The following is a 20400-nucleotide window of genomic DNA, read 5'->3' as shown; positions in this document are numbered from 1 at the left end:
TTGACCACCTGGGGATCTGTAACGTGCGCCGAAATCTAGTACACATAGGCGGTTTTGCTTTTCGCCTCCATCAGAAAAGCGGCCGCCGCGGACGGGAATCGAACCCGCGACCTCGTGCTCAGCAGCGCAACGCCTTAGCCACTGAGCCACCGCGGCGGGTGGCCATAATTCTGCCCCTCGTACACATCCAGTGTTGTCTGTCACGACAGAGAAAAATACATCTGTGCCGAATAATGATTTAAAACAGATACCTCGCTATACAATTGCAAACCTCCTTGTTACAAAAAGGGGAAACAACGGTCTGGAGTGTTGCGAAGTTTGCATGGCACAACAAACATGAAACACTGAAATCATTTATTCTGGAGCAAGAAGAGGGGCCTAGAAGTGGGTTGGGGGATAAAAGACGAGAATGATCTGCTTAGTGGCGCAAGGTCAATAAATATTACGGAGCGCTAAATGACGTTAAACAAATGATACAGTGAAGGTATCCCCTAAAATCGGATATTATTGAGTGGAAGATAGACTTCGACAGTTAATATATTTCGTGTATTCGGGTAGGTTGTGTTTATCTGTAATAAATCATGTGCTTGAAATCGGTATAATTGTTGCGTTTGTGCAGCAAGGTTCATAAAGTGCACGGAGCGATAAATGACGTAAAACAAACGATGCAGTAAAATTATCCCCTCAAACCGATTACTGTAAACTGGAAGTTAAGTAGACTTCGACAGACCAGAAATTTATGCATTGATGAGAGTTGTGCTTTTCTGTCATAGACAATGAGCTGTAAAAGCTCTATCACCACCCAAAATTTCATAACACATAAAAGCTAAGAAGAACGATGGATGTGTTCGATCATTGGGCTCGTACGTTTCTGGAAAGCGTTTATGTCATGTTGTGTCCAGTTCCTAACCCTCTAATGGGTGTGTGAATTGAAAATGTGTTTCCTTCAGTCTGTTACTGTGGGGCAGGTGGATTAGCACGAGTCTTTAAGCTTGGCACCTATTTGGAGTGCCGGCCGAACAGGGTAGAATAGACAGTTATTCCCGGAGCGGGCGTATTCTTTCCGCAATATCTGCTGAGAGGTCATCAAGAACCTCAGAAACACGAACGACAACCTGAGAAGCACGATAAACCGGCACTGCGTTTCACAGAGGGCACAAGAACTGTGACACTCTTCGATATATTTTGGTTAAGAAGGTGGTCATCCGACCCATAACAAGTAGTGTGTAATAATAATTAGGCAGATTTTGTAGCCACGTTATTTAGGAGTCCACGCACCTATTTGTCTTCAAGAAGTTCTATAGCAATAAGGTCAGTGTCTTGCTGAAACAACCGTCGCTACATGCACACTTCTGTGAAGAAGTTTCGTTACCAACTAGACCCTTTTTTATGTCTTTTGTAATTTGAGACAGGTTAACAACATGTTAGTGAGAGTGTTGACGTACCTTCTGCACCACTCTCGCACACGGCACCAGTGTTCGGGTTTTTGGTGCATATGATCACAGATGTTATGCACACCCGGAAGCAAACTGAATCCTTTTCTGTTGTTCGCACCGTCACAGACACCTGCCTTTATTGTAGAGACAACCAGCATCACCGATAAAGAGTTTCGATTAAGCAAATAGTTTGCACGGCAGTTTGCAGGGCTGGTTGAACACCTTATATACCATAAGGTATTTTAGCAATTACCCCAAAACAGGCATGACTTAGAACTTTTCGACGTTTTTTAACTTTTATGTGAAGTAATATAACATAACCCATTATGGAAACCTAACTTCTCGCTTGCTACAATAAGGCCAAAGCTAAAAAAAATTAGTTGGGTACTCAGTTGCCAGCATTGCAGATTACGAAGGCTGATGTGAATGCTCAAACAATTTCTCGAAGTTATGGTATTGTGCGGAGAACACAAAGACCTACGGAACAAAAGAATTGCACAGACGCAGGCTTACATCCTGAACGCTTTACAAAATTCTGGTCAGTTGCCATGTGTCCGGCATAAACCCCCACAAGCAATTGTTTGAATTCGCTTTACGCGATTTTTCAGAGTACGAAAAGCAATGAAACTTTGTATGACGTGCCTTACATTTGCCATACTACCACTATTGCTGTAAGTATCGATTCCGCAACGTTCATCACTTTTCGTTTTGCACTGGATGGCCTCGCACATTCAACAGCCGACTGAAGAGTCAGGATTATGTTTCGAGGAAATTACAACCAAATCGTGTGTTTACACTGCCTTTTATTTTTTACGTTATTCGTGAAACACAATATTTAAAGCCTCGTAAAAATTTTAGGCAGATGAAAGAAACACCTCGTTCTGGTAGTTTTGCTACTTTTGTAAACTTGTTACCTTTAGGGATCTTAATTATTGATTTTATTCTGAACCCGTCGTCGACAGCTATTTCAGTTTTAATGGACCGGTCACATGGCTTTCGGGCCTTCTCTCACAGCTTTGGTAGAGAACATTACAACACACGTCGTTAGCGTGAGGACAGCAAACCACTACCCACTGAAGTGAACACAAACACATACAGGCATCATCAGGTCCAATAGGCTGTTGTATTTCTCTAGCGAAATATTTACGGCTATTCCGAAGAATACCATATTCAATAAAATACACATTAAATGTCAGTTATTGGCAGAAAATGGTTTTTCATACTTTGGCTCGTGCAATTGGCATTTGAAGTTTTAAACAAGTTACGTACTGATTTTATTCAGCAAAATTTTTAGTGAGGAGTATTTTTTGGTCAGGGAACATCGCATAATTGCACATGACTCTGTAATATCTGAAGGTTTAGATATGCGTTTATTTTCCCTTGCCGTACATGGCTCGAAGCACGTGAAAACATGCTGCATTAGAGCATCCTGACTGGTCCATCCTTCCCGTTGATCGGTGACAGAAAGCGAATTTTCTGCAATTGTACAGTCAGTGGCAATGCAAATGAAACTAATTATATAAAAGATATCGTCATTTTCCGCACGTTCAGCATTCTCGTTAGCTGAAAAACAAAAAAAATTGTGGAAATACACATCTTACTACTTGAATCTTTCCAAAAGATGACAACAAAGAGAGAAAGGTGGGGGTAGCGAAAAAATTCATCCTTAAAAGTGCGTTTGGCAACTCATACAATTGGTAAAGATATTCGCAAAAAAAAGAGTTTATACAAAATTTAGTCTCAGCAATCTGCGTAGCCCACCGACTGCAGCCCTCCGAAATCTCAATAAGTTACTTTTTACATCAGCGAGATGCAGAAGAAGCAATGTAAAAATAGAAGCTTTTTACAAGGCAAAGAGATGAAAAGACAAGGCGGGGGAGAGGCGGCTGTATTGGGCATTCAACGTGTGTTCTATCTGCCTAAAACACAGACACATCAAAGACCATACACCGGTATACGACGAATTTAAACTACAGCAATAGGCAATATCGAACTCCTAGTGTGAAAACACAAACGCAAATTCCAACCGTGGCACAAACAGCAGGAGTTTTTTAGTGGATATTTTGCACGTCCGCATTGTGTGCTTTTAGTGCTTTTAGGAGCAAGGTAACTTTCATGACAAACTGTCTTAACCGTAGTCTGTTCGACAGAAAGAATAAGCCAAACCTCTGGCGTTCTAGTCCGCCATTCTGATAGCTCGTCAGCTACTATCTCTTTTGAAACAAATAATCACCAACCTTCCTTAAGAAAAATACATACTAATGGTAATACTTCAGCCTTTCTAAACCGACTCTTATGTTTTGCGCTATTTTTGGAGGCCTTCATAACTTTAAGTCGAAGTGAACTGCTCACGCTCAGTAGATAATTATTAAAGGATTGAGCTAATACAGTTATAGGAACAGCAAAGAGAGAAATCAATTTTGTATGACATTTCTTTTTTGCAGCACACAACACTGCCAGGGACACCGCGCTGTGTTTAATCAATGCGGAAGCGAGGTATGCACGGAAACTTCTGCCATTTATTTTTAAATACTACCTCGTGGCGCTGATGCCTCAATGTTCAATCGGAGCACAGGCGCACCCGCCCAGACAATGCCTTAAAAAGGGCTGCATCCGTTTTTCACACTTGCCGTTTTTCCATCTGAGTGAACCGTAACAGCGACTTCAAATCACACAAATACCGCATAACATAGCAACCGATAAAGATGCAACATTACCAAACTTTAGTATCCGCCTCTGGGTGTTACCATCTGTATATTGCATACAACACGAACGAGACATTTTTACAGTTTTTATCGTCCGGCATGGTTTTACCTCGGACAAAATTTGTGAGATGTTATAAACTATGAAAAAAAAAAACGATTACCAACAAAAAAAATGTAGCTGTCAGGGGGAACGTTTTCAATATTTTTACAGTTTACCTTAGCAGCAATTTCAATAACAGCAATTTTTTATGGAATCTCACGCAGCTTTCATAGCAACTAGACGCAACAGCTACAAGCACGACAAATTTATTCTCATATCTTTATACTAAGAAAATGTGCCTTATAAATGCTTTTTCAAGGTACATCCTTGTTTTAAATGTTCTTAATTCCACCTTTTTCAAAGACCGAAAGATGCTGTACCGTCATCTGCCACACCTATAGACGTCCTCATCAGGTGTCCCCACGCATTTACTGACCTGGTCCACTGCAGAACGATGACCTCACCCATCGACCACCAGTTGAGCCTGTCCCGCGCTACTCGAGTCCATTCTCTGCCTTCCAAACTCCTTATTTCGTCCCTCCATCCTGTTAATAGCCACCCCCTTCGGCTGGGACCTCCTACCATTGTGTACCCTGTCACCCTAGTAGTGAAGCTGTTGTTATTTCGCCTAACTACTAGGCAGCCAAAGCCCATTTCTTCTTCATTTATTTAAACCATGTCTTCTACTGCCGTTTCTTCTCTGATGAAGGAAGCTTGTTTCCTCTCCCTTAACGTTAATCGCAGCATTCTCGTTGCCTTAACCAGCTGAGCCAACATAAGTTTTCTTTCAAGTTCTTTAGTAAGGTGTAAAGTTTCCGCTCCTTACGGCGTCGCCGGCAGGGCACATGCATTGTATATTCTCATTTACAGGGATTGAGATAGCTTCATTTTCATTATTCGGGAGTTTTTGCCGATGGCACCAAAACCCATGCCTTGTCTGCGCCAGATTTCGTTCTGGGTTATTTGGTGTCTTGGTGATAGCGGTGATACATTCCACGATGTGTTTTTTACATGGTACGTATATGATTATTATACAAATATGCTACGAATCAACAAGCATATTTTACCACTTTGCAATACCATACCAATGCGATATCGCCAGCGAGTTTCCCCTCGAAATACGCTTGTAGCAAAAATGTCAGGGTGGTGTTAACAGGCCCTTGCTATTTTGGAGCAAAAACATACAAGACAGTAGTCACGAACTGAAATACGGCATCGTGGTGAACTTTCTGTAACCGGGAATATGGTTTGGATATCTCAAACACTGGCATCACACACACACACACGCACACACACATTGCATATATAATATATTTATATTTATATATATATATATATATATATATATATATATATATATATATATATATATATATATATATATATATATATTGAAGCGTGGTTTATTGGACCACTAACGAGCAGTTAGAGCTGCGGAGAAGCCGAGGTTCTTCGTGCTCAGCAAGCTACGTCCGACGCGATACTCGTTCGGCCCGTGCCCAAGCGATGCTTCTGCCTCCTCGTCATCGGGCGTGCACCAAGCCGAATATCCCCAACGGGGAATTGTCCTTGCATGGTTGCCTGTGACAATTACATCAATCGCGTCCATAATCAACGCTACAATATTCGCCCCCGGTGGAAAAGGAGCCATCCTGGCGACTCAAGGTGCCGAGGAGACCACAGGATCGTGATACTCTTTCAGCCGGTTGGCGTGAACTATCTCGCGTCCACGGTGTCGACGGTCGGGTGCGGGCGCAACCGGTTCGATGAGGTAATTCACTGCTGAAGTTTGCTTGACGACTCTGTAGGGTCCATGATATTTTGCAACAAGCTTCGGTGAGAGACCGGGTGTAGGGCATGGGACCCAAAGCCAGACAAGTGAATCAGGCCTATAGGTGGGAGCCGCGGTGGAAGCGTCGAGATTATGCTTCTGGTGTTGCTGGTGTTCAGATGTGAGCGAGCGGGCGAGCTGACGGCACTCTTCGGCATGCTTGACTATTTCCGAAATGGGTGCGAACTCGGTCTGATCTGGGCGATACGGCAAAATTGTGTCAAGAGTGCATGCCGGCTCCCGTCCGTAGAGCAGGAAAAAAGGTGGGAATCCCGTCGTCGTCTGCGTGGCCGTGTTGTAGGCGTACGTGACAAACGGAAGTATCACGTCCCAGTCCGAATGGTCCGACGCCACGTACATCGAAAGCATATCACTCAAGGTGCGGTTAAATCGTTCTGTGAGACCATTCGTCTGCGGGTGGTAAGACGACGTAGTTCGGTGAACAATTCGACATTCCCGCAGGAGAGCTTCGATGACTTCCGACAGGAAGACGCGACCTCGGTCACTGAGCAGCTCTCGAGGGGCACCATGGCGAAGTATGAAGCGGCGTAACAGGAAGGACGCGACGTCACGTGCCGTGGCAGTTGCTAGAGCAGCAGTTTCTGCATAGCGCGTAAGGTGATCCACTGCCACAATGACCCAACGGTTGCCAGCAGCTGTGCACAGAAGGGGACCGTAAAGGTCTATCCCAATGCGATCGAACGGTCTTTCTGGGCACGGCAATGGCTGCAGCGGGCCCGCCGCGGGAGTAGGAGGGCATTTGCGCCGCTGACAGTTGATGCATCACCGGATGTACTTGCGGACGAACGTGTACATTCCCCGCCAGTAATACCGTAGGCGAAGCCGCTCATACGTTTTTAACACACCGGCGTGAGCGCAGCTGGGGTCAGCGTGGAAGGATGCGCATATGCCCGTGCGCAAATGGCGAGGTATTACCAGTAACCATTTGCGACCTCCTGATTGCGACCTCCTGCGACCTCCTGATATATCCTGCAGGATATATGTCCTGCGACATATATATATATATGTGTGTGTGTATATTTATATATCTATATATATATATATTGTAAAGGTGATAGTCGGCGTTCCGGTAGAAGGCTGCGCTCGTTTATTCACGAACGAGGCGTCGACGCAGACGGGGTGAGCCGAAACGACCAGCTTTTTCGCGAGACAGACGGTGAACGAGCGCGTCCTCTTCCTCGAGCGGCATCTGGCGCAGCATGTCCACGTAGGGGGATTTGCCCGTTGTGGCTGATGCTCATCACAGTTCTCATGGGCGCAGTCTGAGTGGTGCTGGCTACCACCCTCAAGCGTCAGATACACTTCTAGCAAATATAAATAGCCCAGAAAGGGAAGGAAAACACCGTCGCCCAGATTGCCGAATTGGTAAGGCATTCGAGTTCTAATCGAAAGGCGTGGGTTTGGTCCGCACTCTGGGCGCGTGTTTTTCTTTCTTTCTTTCTTCCGTATATTTAAAAAAAATGTTAACTTCAATGACCGCAGTAAAAAAAAACAGCCTAACCTACCCCTATGCCTCCTTGGGCGTTGTAGACTGCCGACCTATCTTTAATGAAGACCTCATTTCCTTACTATATATATATATATATATATATATATATATATATATATTGTAGCGTTGATTATGGACGCGATTGATGTAATTGTCACAGGCAACCATGCAAGGACAATTCCCCGTTGGGGATATTCGGCTTGGTGCACGCCCGATGACGAGGAGGCAGAAGCATCGCTTGGGCACGGGCCGAACGAGTATCGCGTCGGACTTAGCTTGCTGAGCACGAAGAACCTCGGCTACCCCGCACCTCCACCAAACTGAAACGTGGTTTATTGGACCACTAACGAGCAGTTAGAGCTGCGGAGAAGCCGAGGTTCTTCGTGCTCAGCAAGCTAAGTCCGACGCGATACTCGTTCGGCCCGTGCCCAAGCGATGCTTCTGCCTCCTCGTCATCGGGCGTGCACCAAGCCGAATATCCCCAACGGGGAATTGTCCTTGCATGGTTGCCTGTGACAATTACATCAATCGCGTCCATAATCAACGCTACAATATATATATATATATAGTAAGGAAATGAGGTCTTCATTAAAGATAGGTCGGCAGTCTACAACGCCCAAGGAGGCATAGGGGTAGGTTAGGCTGTTTTTTTTTTTTTACTGCGGTTATTGAAGTTAACATTTTTTTTAAATATACGGAAGAAAGAAAGAAAGAAAAACACGCACCCAGAGTGCGGACCAAACCCACGCCTTTCGATTAGAACTCGAATGCCTTACCAATTCGGCAATCTGGGCGACGGTGTTTTCCTTCCCTTTCTGGGCTATTTATATTTGCTAGAAGTGTATCTGACGCTTGAGGGTGGTAGCCAGCACCACTCAGATATATATATATATATATATATATATATATATAAATATATATATATATATATATATATATATATATATTGTAGTAAGCATGTTCCGCCCATGAGAACTGTGATGAGCATCAGCCACAACGGGCAAATCCCCCTACGTGGACATGCTGCGCCAGATGCCGCTCGAGGAAGAGGACGCGCTCGTTCACCGTCTGTCTCGCGAAAAAGCTGGTCGTTTCGGCTCACCCCGTCTGCGTCGACGCCTCGTTCGTGAATAAACGAGCGCAGCCTTCTACCGGAACGCCGACTATCACCTTTACAATATATATATATATATAGATATATAAATATACACACACACACACACACATATATATATATATATATATATATATATATATATATATATATATATATATATATATATATATATATATATATATATATATATATATATATATATATATATATATACATACAGTAACAAATTCCGACCGGTTGCCAGGGCGGTACACTTCTGCTTTCAGAGCTTTGCTTCCTTCGGCAGGCCGTAGCTTCACTGTTTTCTGTAACCTTAGTGGTCGATTTTGCACAGGCCTGCGCTGCGCCTCCAGCTGCACCCTCAGAAAGTGTAGCGACCATTAGACTAGGCCATGGTGCTAACCTTAATAAAAGGTGGTAAAGTGTTAGTCTCCCTATGAACCCTTTTCTTCATGCGCTTTACGTGCACGGGGAACTCGTCTGTTCTCCTCTTATCAATGTCTGAAGTGTTGGGTAGAGTAGCGACTTGAAAAGTGTTAACTCCAAAACGCTTTATTATCAGGAACGCGTCCCTAAAACATTGATAGTAACTTCTGGTCTGCTGCCTGCATTCACAATTTCACCCACACTTCGTCACCGATAGCGTGTTGTGGTGTGCATCGACGCTGGTTGTCGTAGTACGCCTTGTGGGTCTTCTTTACTTCCCTGATGTTCTTCAGTAACTCTTGCGGCACGCCACCTGCAGGTCGAGGGATTGCCTGACCTTCCCAGGAGTGTTGAGGCTGGCCGCGGCGTTCAGTGTTGGAAGCTGCCCTTAGTCTACTTCCTACGGTGTTGTTTCCGTGGACGATTGCGCAAATATGTTCATCGAATACGTGGTCGACTGCACGTGCTTGTCTCTTTCGGCTTTCCACGCTGAGGTCTTCATATGCGAAGCCAGTGGAGCTTGAATGGTCGCGTTTGTCCTTTCTGTAAGCTCATTCGCCTGTGGGCGACAGCATGGTGAAAACGGTTTTCTATCCCCGCCTGACAAAAAAAGCGCGTAGCTGCCGCCTGCGAAAAGTGGTCGTCTGGTCTGATATGAGCTTTTTAGGCAATCCTTATCTGCACTCAGACTTTTCGAGGAAGTCGCTGACCTTAGTGGCAGCCAGAGTAGGTACGTCCGCTACATCGACGCCGTTGTAGTAAGCAGAGGCCCCATGTGATCTATCCCGAGGTTGTGAAAAACCGTTTTAAGGGTTGGGTTAGGGCTGAGTAAGCCATGCGGCTTCCAGAGATCTTTTTGAATTGTTGTCAAACCTTGCAGTTGGCTACATACTAGCGAACATGGCTGTGCATCTTCGGCACCAGAAGCGATCTTGCACCTTTTGAAGCGCATCGCGCTGCCAATTTGGTAGATCCTCCAGATAGTCCCGGATTGCATGCAGAATTTGTGGTCTCAAGACTGAGGGGATGACTATCAGGTGGTGTTCTTCATTGCCGTGTTTAAACGAACGCGGCGGTAAAGTGTTTCATTTCAGATGACATAGTTGGGACATGCCGCTAAGTTATTGAGAGCGCCAATTATCGCCCTCAGGTGTGAATCGTCACGTTGCGCCTTAGTCAGGTCCCCTTGGGAAAATAAGATTCAACCGTCATCACGGCGAGATGGAGAGTAGTCGTAAGTCGGATAACGTGCGAGTGCGTCGGCGACCATGTTCACTGCACCTGGACGATTACGTATGCGGTACGTGTGATCCTAAAGTGTAATATTCTATGTGGCGAATTTGTGCTTCAGGTCACCCTTTGGCGAACATCCACGTTATAGCACAGTTCTCTGTCACCGCTGTAAACCCGCGGCTAAAGAAGTAATTCTGAGACTAGTTTTCGATGCCCCAGACAATGGCTAGCTACTTCAGCTCATAGGAGTGTTAGTGATGCTCAGTGTCCGACAATTTATGGCTGGCGTACGCGAAGGCCTGTTCGTAGTCGGGTTGTTCACGCTGCATAAGCACAGCCCCAAGTCCAAACTAGTTGGCATCAGTGTCAATTTTCATGACCTAGTCTTAGTCAAAATGACCTTGCTCTGGGCAACGGGTGAGTTGCTGTTGAGCAGATCCCTATGAAAATCTTGAAGTCTTGTTTTTCAGGTCTGTAAGGGAGGCAACCGTAAAGCAAAGCGCGGAACAAATTGGCGTAAATGTGATAGCGATTCCAAGGAGTATATAAATTGTTTCAGACAAGTCGTCGTGGGGCAGTCCACCACTGCGGCGATTCGTTGCGGGGGCCACTCACCCCGCCGTCAGACATTTTGTACCGCACTTACAAAATGCTGGTGGCTCCGAATTGGCATTTGGCACGGTCAAAGCGTAATCCAGCCTCATGCAGCCTGATTTGAACAGTGTTTAATTTCCAGAGGTGTTCTTGAAGGATCAATTCAAGGAGGAGAATAACTTCCGAGTAGACGACACAAGCTTGGTCTTTCAGTGAACTTAAGGTGGAATTCATGGCCCACTGAAAGCTTCAGGGGGCCGTTCGCAATCCGTATGGTATGTGGTTGAATTCAAAGTCCGCCGAAATTGTGCGGAAATCAAATTTTGCATTAGTCTTTTTCGGGAACAGGGATCTGCCAGTGGCTACAACGTAAGTCCTGGAATAGATGAAAATAGATTTTTGGACTCGGGAAGCGTAGGACAAGAGCAAGTGAAAGTCCATGGGAGAAACCTTCAGGCTGCAGTCGTTCTCAATAGGGTGCTCGTGATAATGACGATGAATAGATCCTCAACTTGTGTCTTCCTTACCCATTTCGAGAAATCAGAGAAACCACTTTCCTAGCACCAAGAAAGAGGATGTAAAAACAAAATCGGGCGGGATCATCATACCCCTTTTGAAAAGAGACAGGCACACCCAGACAGGCACCCCCAAACAGAAACAAAAAAACAGGCACCCCCTCCCTTGAACTGAAACAATTGCACGCCATGATAGACGTGGCAGCAATCCAGCGACCCCGCAGAAAAACTCTCCGCGACGAAAAATATCGTTACACTCGTACACAAGAAGGGGCCGTATGGCAGGCTCAAGTTCATTCGGGGGAATTTTCAATATCCCGAAACCACAGTAAACACCTACTCCGAGATGTACGAAAGCATAAGGCACCAATTGTCGTAGTTGATTACACTGGCAATCTTCGCAGCTGCATGACCATCCAACATACTGAAAGAAAGAAGTGGAAGTGGGGCCACCCTGTTGGCAATCCGAATAGCGGAATTATCAAATAGAAGCGAAACGTCATTAGACTCATAAATTACATTAAACAGTTTTTTGGAGAAAGAATACCAAGCACTTCGGTAAGTAATTCGCATTCATAATGCATAAAGTCGACGTCACCTCGACAGCCGTATCCAATGGTCTGGAAGCTGGAACCGAACGACGCACTATGCAAGAGGCACACGAACTAAAATACCGTGCTCCATGGGACCACGACTAATCCACTGCCCTTTCCGAAAAACCTTAAGAACGAATCCTCATATATTGCCCAGGAAAGAAATTTTTCCCTTGCTACAAAGAGATCTCAACGTCGATGAATCAGAAACACTGTGGACGAAAAAAGAATTTAACCATCTTCCAGTAGGGGAACTCTGAGTAGTATGCGAAGCAGCCATGGGTTCGACTCAAGTTCCCATTACTTTTCAGTTCGGTCGCGGCGTTACGGGAGGAGAATGATGGGAGCGGAGCGCACGCGCGCGTCATTTATACCGGGGAGCTATAGTGGCGCCACCAGCGGAGTCTGCAAAGGCTACCATCGCGTCTCTAATCATAAGCTGCTTCGCATTATCGCGCGCGGAGCCGCAGGTGTTGTCACTCGTTGCGCAATCCCGGAGAGGGAGAGGAGCTTCGGAAAGGAGAGGAGGAATGCCCTTAAAGGGACCCTGCCACACTCTTTGAGCAGTGCAAGTAAACCTGCGCGACGTTTAGATTACACTGCCAGGAATACCTGAGCCAAATATTCCACGTTCACGTGAAGCGGTGAGCGCGCAAATCGATGTGAAAGACGCGGAAAAACCAACCGCTCTTTCTTCAGTTGTCCTCATTATGCAACCCCTAGCATGGCCTAACGGACGTCACATAGACCATGGCTACCCGATCGGCCGTCACTGGTCACCTTCGTCGCTAGATTCTCCCATTTCCCTCGTTGTCATCGCTGTGTACGAACCTCTTCTATTCCTGAACCTGTAGGCACAGTTTTGCCGTTTTTTTGTATGTGTTTTGAGCGCGGGCAGAGTTTGAGTGATGAGCTCAATACTTCCCTTTCAACGGGACCACTGGACTACAAACGTTTATTGCTTCAAAAACGCCCTACCAGCCCGAGCGTGCACTTGCGAGCAGGCACCCATGCCGGCTTTTTTGCAGCACCAGACCGGAAATAGGCCCCTCCGCGTTGCGGAGAAAAGGAGAAAACTACCCGGCATGTGATATATCCAAGGCCGCCCAAGAGAACGCCGCGAGCCGCCCCCCTCTCCGGGAGAGAGCGCGCAGCTTCTGTCGCATTGTCCGCGGTCGAGTTGAGAGAGAACGATTATGCGCGATTTCTCATCGCGCGTAGTTTCGTTAATTGTGAACGGATTTTCATAATTTCTGCGGAAGGAGATTTCTGGGACAATAGCACAATAGTCGATGGAAAGTGTTGCAGGGTTCCTTTATTACTGCTCAGGATTCCCTTACGGGAAGATTACGACGGTGGTTGAACGCGAAGCTATCTCGTGATGGATTCTTTGCTTGGCCATTTCCTAGGGGCATCCTGCCACAATAATCATCAGCGTTGCCTGGCCAGGCATGCGCAGTGGGGGTGTGGTACTCAGGGTTCATCTACGGGAAGATGACGACGGTGGTGGAACGCGAAGCTATCTCGTTATGGATTCTTTGTTTGGTCAATCCTTAGGGTCATCCTGCCGCAGTCATCATTAGCGGTGCCTGGCCAGGCATGCGCTGTGGGGATGTGGACGCCGCACAACGGCGCCCACACAACAGCGGAGGGAACAGCTCGACCATAAGCTTCTTCGCATCTAAAACAACTGCTGTTATCCCAAAATTCATGTGCGTTACGGTGTTCGGTGGGATCATGAGACATTACCTTGGAACTCTGCTAACATAGGGGAAACTTCCACCTTTTTGCTCGCACCATAGGGCACGGCCAGTTGGGAATAACTCAAGCATAATGTAGTCCACTTCTTTGAGGTGTTGGAGGCACATTTTATCATCTTGTTACCTCAACCTCAGCGCGATCTCATTGGGAGGGTAAAGAAAGGAGCTGCTGCATCTGATGCCGTAGACTCAAGTTTCACCTTTGAGCTCCCTGCCATCTTATTACCCCGTTCTCATAAACCACAACAATTTCTTTCTAAACAAACATCTTTTCTCTTTCTCCCTCCCTCCCGATCTCTCTCTCTCTCATTCTCTATCTCTCTGGCTTTGGAAAATCAAAGTTGTCCAGCCCGGGCCAGACATCACAGAATAAAGATTTTGATGCACGGACACTGACTCCTTCTCGTTCAAAGTCATGAACAATTCGCATTTGCAACATATTACGATCACATTTAAAGCTACATAAGCACAGACACCCATTTGTCTCTCCTGGGACACGGCGATTAAAAACCTGGTTGTTGGTTTTTCTCTTTTCGATTTTTGTGCTATGACTTATAGACCGGAAATGCAGGAGCTGCATACGAACACACTGCGTAGGAGTCGAAGTATCGCTGCCCCGCCTTACATCTTAGAATGCCAACGTAGATGTCTCTGAACTTTTTTCAGCCTGCTGATAAAGCGAAGTTCATCTTACTGCAGACACAACTCGAGAAAATCTGTTTCCCAGTATTGCCAATCTGACCTTCAAGATCAGTTAAAGTCAGCTGGCGGCACGTGTGGTTTCGCAGTGAAGCTGTAGACTGGGCTAGTTGGTAATTCATAGTGCGTATTCTTTCTGTCCCTTGTGTTTCTGCTCCGCTACATTTTTTCGCAGTGGAAGCATGCAATCTTTTCTTCATTACAAAGGAAGGTGGCAGAGAGAGAAAAAGGGGAAAGCGTTAGAACGCGTACCATCACAATGATTGAATTGAATTGAATTCAAGTGTATTTTCTGTATGCAGAAAAATGCAAGGACGGCAAAAGGGGGGTAGCCTGACATAGGACTTCACTACGAGCACAGATGACACGCAGGTACATTTTCATAAAAACAAAACAAAACATGGAAAATAATTCGCAAAGCAGAACATGCCAAGAAAATGTTTTACAAGGGAATTGATTTCTTTACAAAATATCAAGACACCACTGAAATAAAGGACACTACGTAAGGCTGTTTTGAAAATAAAGGCACATATCACGAAGTCATTTTAATTATTAGGCCATTAGGATAAGCACAGGCTAACAATGGCAACAAAAATACCAGTTCTACTTGCGAAGAAACTAGTCGGTCCATATTAGGTGAATGCAAAGCACAGAAACAAACTAGGTACACTGAACATTACTTTGCATTATTACAGTTTTAAATTTATTATTTGATATCTTTTTTAAAATCAACTTGCATCCGTAGCATATTTAAAAAAACGGGAAATTTGGTGTTCTAAATGTTGTTGGTCGTACATTATTCTTGTCTTAGGCAGCTTAAGCTGTTGCCTGCGAAAACTACATAAAGATGCTTCAATTGCGCTATCAGTGATGTAGAGTTCATTTTTGTATATGTACTGCAAAGCCTAAAATAAAAAAAATCTTGATTTGCCTTCAATAGTTAGTATTTTATATAAAGGGGATATGTGGGAAAATATTCCGCATGACCCATGCTCCACTCAAAAATCCGCAAAACCTTTTTCTGCAATTTTATCAGCCTGCCGTAATTCGTATTGGCAGGTTATGTCCCATACCAAAATGCAATAGCTTAACCTTGAATAGAAAAGTGAGTAGCACAAAGAAAGTTTCAGCCATGTGGGGATCAATGACGTAAACCTATACAGGTCGTCTACCGACCTACTGAGATCAATTGCCAAATAATCAAGGCCGTGTCTAGAGTGCCGTCCGACGGTATTATAAGCACGCTACTATACCGACGTCCACCAGTGTGTTCTAACAAAATTACCGCGTCAGGCACTACATTGCTCTAGATAACCGAAAGCAAGCAAACCTAACATAAACATAGCATTGCATGACCCAACGCACACAAGGAAAGCATTAGAACACCAAAACTACCCAAAGCCATAAAAATTATACTTTAAGTTAAGGATGGAAAAAAACAAATAAGGCAAAAGGCGGTCTCGAACAACCGTCTTTGGGATCAAGACGCTAAGACGGATCCTCTAGACTACAACTAGCTTAGCTTGGTCTTAGCTTGGTCCGGTGCTAGCTTAGTCTTAAATATTCGAATGTCGTCGGACGGCACCCTAGCCATGCCCGCAGCCATCAGCGAGAGTGCCGTCGGACGGCACTCTAGACACTGGGAATAATCAATGTGAACGTTCCAAGAGAGATTTTCCTGAAACCAGACACCCAAACATTTTTGCGGGGGATATCAGTAGATACAGGCTGCATCCAAAGTCACTGCGCGTTGGTGCTACACCGCCAACTGCGGTCGGTGTTTTTCCCTTGGGAGAACGTTTTTGCGTGTTCTTTTCGCGCTCTTGGCGTAAAATCCAAGCTATCGCTCGACAATCTCGGTATAACTGCGTTCAACTGAGCTGCACAAATACAATCTCTATAAAGTCTCTCCATTATGGTGAATAAAAATGTAATCATCAATCTGCTAGTTTTGAGAGCACCCTACCGGCAAGAGAAGTCACCTTTTCAGGACCTTTTCCAGCTGTCAGTGCGGTCTCGCCCTCTACACGGCCGTATTGGCCAGATAGGTTCAGCCTTGTAAGAGGCTGCACCACTTCTGAAAGCAGAAATTGGTGCTCGAGGGAGATTCTAAGCTTGGGCGCGCTACCAAGCGATGAGGTGTATAGTCTAGCGCACGGAGAGTTTGCAGTGTGTTAGAGTAGTGTGCATGGCTTTGAAGAAAGTTATGCAATAAATTGAACTGCACCTAAAGTGATTGTATTTTACTAGTTGCTGGTGTGAAACTGGGTAGTTGCATCCGGCGTGTCTGTATACAACAATGATTCTGCATAAGTGCGAGGTGGTATGGCCTTTGGCAAAAATTTAAGTTGGTTGTGTGCACTATCGGTGGCAGCCCGGTATAAATGCGCTATGATTTTTTGCAGTGCCTTCCTTGGGACACGACAGTATATTCGTGTCCCCCAGAATGCCCTTGCCGAAATTGCGGTCGTAAAGGATACTGCGCATACCAAACCATAGAAGAGTTTATTCGTGGTAAATAAATTATACAAAACAGACAGCATGAAACTCTGTTTGAAACGTACAAAAATTTTGTGGTCATTTTAAATAAACGACATGAACATGATGGAATATTTTTATTTGCGGGTTTGCTTGATCCCCACACACGAAACAATCACACACATTCTAACTTTCCTTTGTGGACACTCATATTATTGCTTAGAGAGCAACAGTTTGTAGTCACCAGGTGTGTACTTGGTGATTGGTTGAGTTTCTCCATAACATTTTATGCATGCATAGTAAGAGCAAGATGTAAACGATATGCAGTAGTAATAATGCACTTGAGCCAATAACGTAAAGTGGCAATAGTCCTTAAAATGGCGAGGTCGTAAGCTAATGCATGCAATCGAAATAGCCATTGGGCTCCTTAGCGTGGCCTCAATCCACCTAAACACTGCGGTTCCGTAACCGTTGGTGTAATATAAATGTACAATGTTGACATTCATACCAGTACTATAACAAAACAGAACACAGGTAAAGTTCGAAACTTGTATGCAAGAGTAATGATGGCCAACTGGTTCAATAATGGGAGCAACATCAAGGTAAAAATGAGTCATATATTTTTCTGGCTGGGCAAAGTAATGCCTCTCTCTTCATTATGAACTCCATGTGGTAAACGTGGAAAGATCACATAGCATTTGGCAGCGAAAATACACTGTCTTCTTGAAGATGGTACCACGTCGGGCCGGTTATGGGGCTTTTTATGCAACAACAAAAAGGCGAAAACCCCCAATAAAGGGAAAACTAAGTGCAGAAAAACTAGGTGCAATTCTGTGCTAACCTTCATGTACACTACGTGGCACCGGGGCTGTTGGCGTGCTCCTTAGGAACGAGCACGGGGTACGCCATGCCCCCTTCCCGGCCCGGAGGTTTCGAGAACTCAGCAACGAGACGTGCGCCTGGTCCACTCGCCGGTCCGGAGGTCCAAGAACTCAGGAACAAGCAGCTCCGTTTTTTTCTCGTTCCTCCTTCGCGTGCCTCCATCTTCTTTCCTCTAGTACCTTGCCCCGATTCCTGGCTGACCTGAATGCGGCGGCACCTTGCGCTCAGCTTTTTCTTCCTCGGTTTCTTTCTTGGTTTTGCCCACCATACCCCAATGCCCCCACTTTAAGAAAGTCGCTGAGGTGACACCACACGCACTTTCTAAGTCCAGAAGCCAAAAGAAATAAAGTCAAATATACTACTAAGAGGAGTCGGGCAGCTTGGGCTGCACAACACACCTACATTCTCTCACAGAAAATCTCCGACAAGTCCCAGCACAGTTCCGCCCACTACCATAAAATTCAAAACGCCAGACAAGTTTAAAATACAAAAACTATGTCCGTAGTCCAAGAGAATGTTTCATGCCAATAACAGTACCACTTTGTTTCTGCAATTCAGACAGTACGTTTTCTCCGCTGATACTTTCTCCGCTTATCAGCAAGGCTTCAGTGTCAACTGCCACACGCGCTCCGGGAAGTACGTGGCCACCATCACCGATCGCTCCGCCAGCGAAGCAAACTCAAGGATTCGCTGCTTGGATTGTCTGCGCCAAGTGCTGCGCAGTGTGCGTGGGGCATCATCCCGGCGTGGTGAAAAGTGGCGGCACCGTCGTCTGTGGCTCATTTGGCAGCACCAGCGGTGGCTGGAGCAGCGCAGGCTAAAGCTCTTCTGCTTTTACAGTTTGGTCAGCCTTCAGTGTATTTTCGACAAAAGTGTTCTGCCACCACTGCTGCTGCCACTGCCCTCCATTGAGTGCCTGTGCATTGCAAAGTGCTGTCGTGGTGACGTGTGCTGAACTCGCTAGAAGAATTGATGAACTAGAGGCTCTTTTGGAGCGTAAGATGGCTGACACGGTTCAGCAGGTCTACGCGAAGATGAAATGTGATGCTGAAGCTCCAGCACCGGATCTCGCGTCGATGAAAGTTGAGCTCGATGGTCTGGTAGCTAGTGTTTCGCATCTTAACTCTCTGGTCGAAGAAGCTCGTGATGAAAACAAAACTCTAGTTGCTGCTAACAAGGCATTGACTGCTCAGAATAATGCACTCACAAAAAGAGTCGCTGAGATGGAACAGAACTCTCGGATCAACAATGTAGAGCTGAAGGGAATTCTGTGTACCCTAGGAGAGGACTGCACGGCAATTGTTAAGGCCATTGGCACAAAGGTTAGCTGTACCATTTCAGACACTGACATAGACGTCATTCACCGCGTGCCTACGAAGGCTGGAACAAGCCAAAAAATTATTGCCCGTTTTTGTTCCCGCTCCAAAAAACAGGAATTCATAAGTAAAGCGCGGAAGGCCCGCCTTAACACGAAGGACCTTGATTTCCCCGGACCAGATATCTACCCCGTCTACATTAACGACCATCTCACCCCTGATAACAAGAGGTTGTTTGCAAAGGCTCTGGCAATCAAAAAAAGAAAGGGTAGCTTCAGTTGTGGACCGACAATGGCCGCATTAAAGCAAGACAGACCAATGACAGTTGGGTATTCCGAATTGCATCCGAGACATATTTCTCGGTGTTTCGCTAGCTGGGATCACCGTGTAGACAACGCGATAAAACTATCAATTCCCTTTCATCATGGCCACATACTATTCACCAGATACACTTAAAGGTCTTCTTCGTAACCCTTCTTTATCAGCAATACACTTTAATGCCCGAAGTTTGAACAAGCACTGTGACGAAATTTATGCTTTCCTTTCAACATTAGAGCGCAATTTTTCTTGTATTTGCATGACAGAAACCTGCCTTTCACCTGATGATAAAAATTTACACATCCCTCTATGCTACTCATCAGAATACTGCTATCGCTCGAACAGCAATCACGGGGGCGCGGCTATATTCGTTTCACCTTCCATAAAACACAAAAGACGTCTTGATTTGGAACTTCCCGTGATAAATTGCGAATCGGTGTGAATAGAACTCGAAGATAGCCTTTTACCATCTCATGCGAGCAAAATTATCCTAGATTGCATATATCGTTCCCCGTCATCTTCGGTGTTGGACTTCTGTACCGCCCTTAACGACCTTCTCAGCATCATTTCATCTGAAAAGCAAAAAGTAGTTATAATGGGTGATATTAATATTAATATCTTAGAGGAGGAAAATCATACGTGCATTGATTACACCAACTGCTTTTTTGGATTTGGCTACGAATCCTTAATCACTCTCCCCACTAGATGCGTCACTGGTCATGCGGGCACTTTAATTGATCATATATTTTCGAACTTCATGTGACCTCAACACTGTGGTGTCGTAGATGTTGAAATCACTGATCACTATCTAATTGTCTTCGCTTATCCATGTCACCTAGCCAGCTCTAATAGATCATTTAACACCGTGAGAACTGATAAGGATCAGTTCATTACCCGTGTAAGTAACGTAAATTGGTCCACTATTTTATCATCGAATGATGCCAATG

The 20400-nt window shown here is 45.3% G+C and overlaps 1 long non-coding RNA gene across 1 annotated transcript; it reads left to right on the top strand.

Annotated features, from left to right (window-relative positions):
• The first annotated feature begins 1949 nt into the window (after nucleotides 1-1949).
• LOC144164945 (uncharacterized) lies at nucleotides 1950-17006 on the top strand. Its single transcript, XR_013321262.1, has 3 exons — nucleotides 1950-2107; nucleotides 3881-3932; nucleotides 16865-17006. It is a non-coding gene; the product is annotated as an uncharacterized LOC144164945 (long non-coding RNA).
• The last annotated feature ends 3394 nt before the right edge of the window (nucleotides 17007-20400 follow it).

The sequence above is a fragment of the Haemaphysalis longicornis genome, unplaced genomic scaffold (genome assembly GCF_048455015.1).
Source record: "Haemaphysalis longicornis isolate Haplotype H1 unplaced genomic scaffold, Haemaphysalis longicornis Haplotype H1 scaffold_14, whole genome shotgun sequence".
Classification (NCBI taxonomy): domain Eukaryota; kingdom Metazoa; phylum Arthropoda; class Arachnida; order Ixodida; family Ixodidae; genus Haemaphysalis; species Haemaphysalis longicornis.
This window is presented reverse-complemented; position numbering and strand designations above follow the sequence as displayed.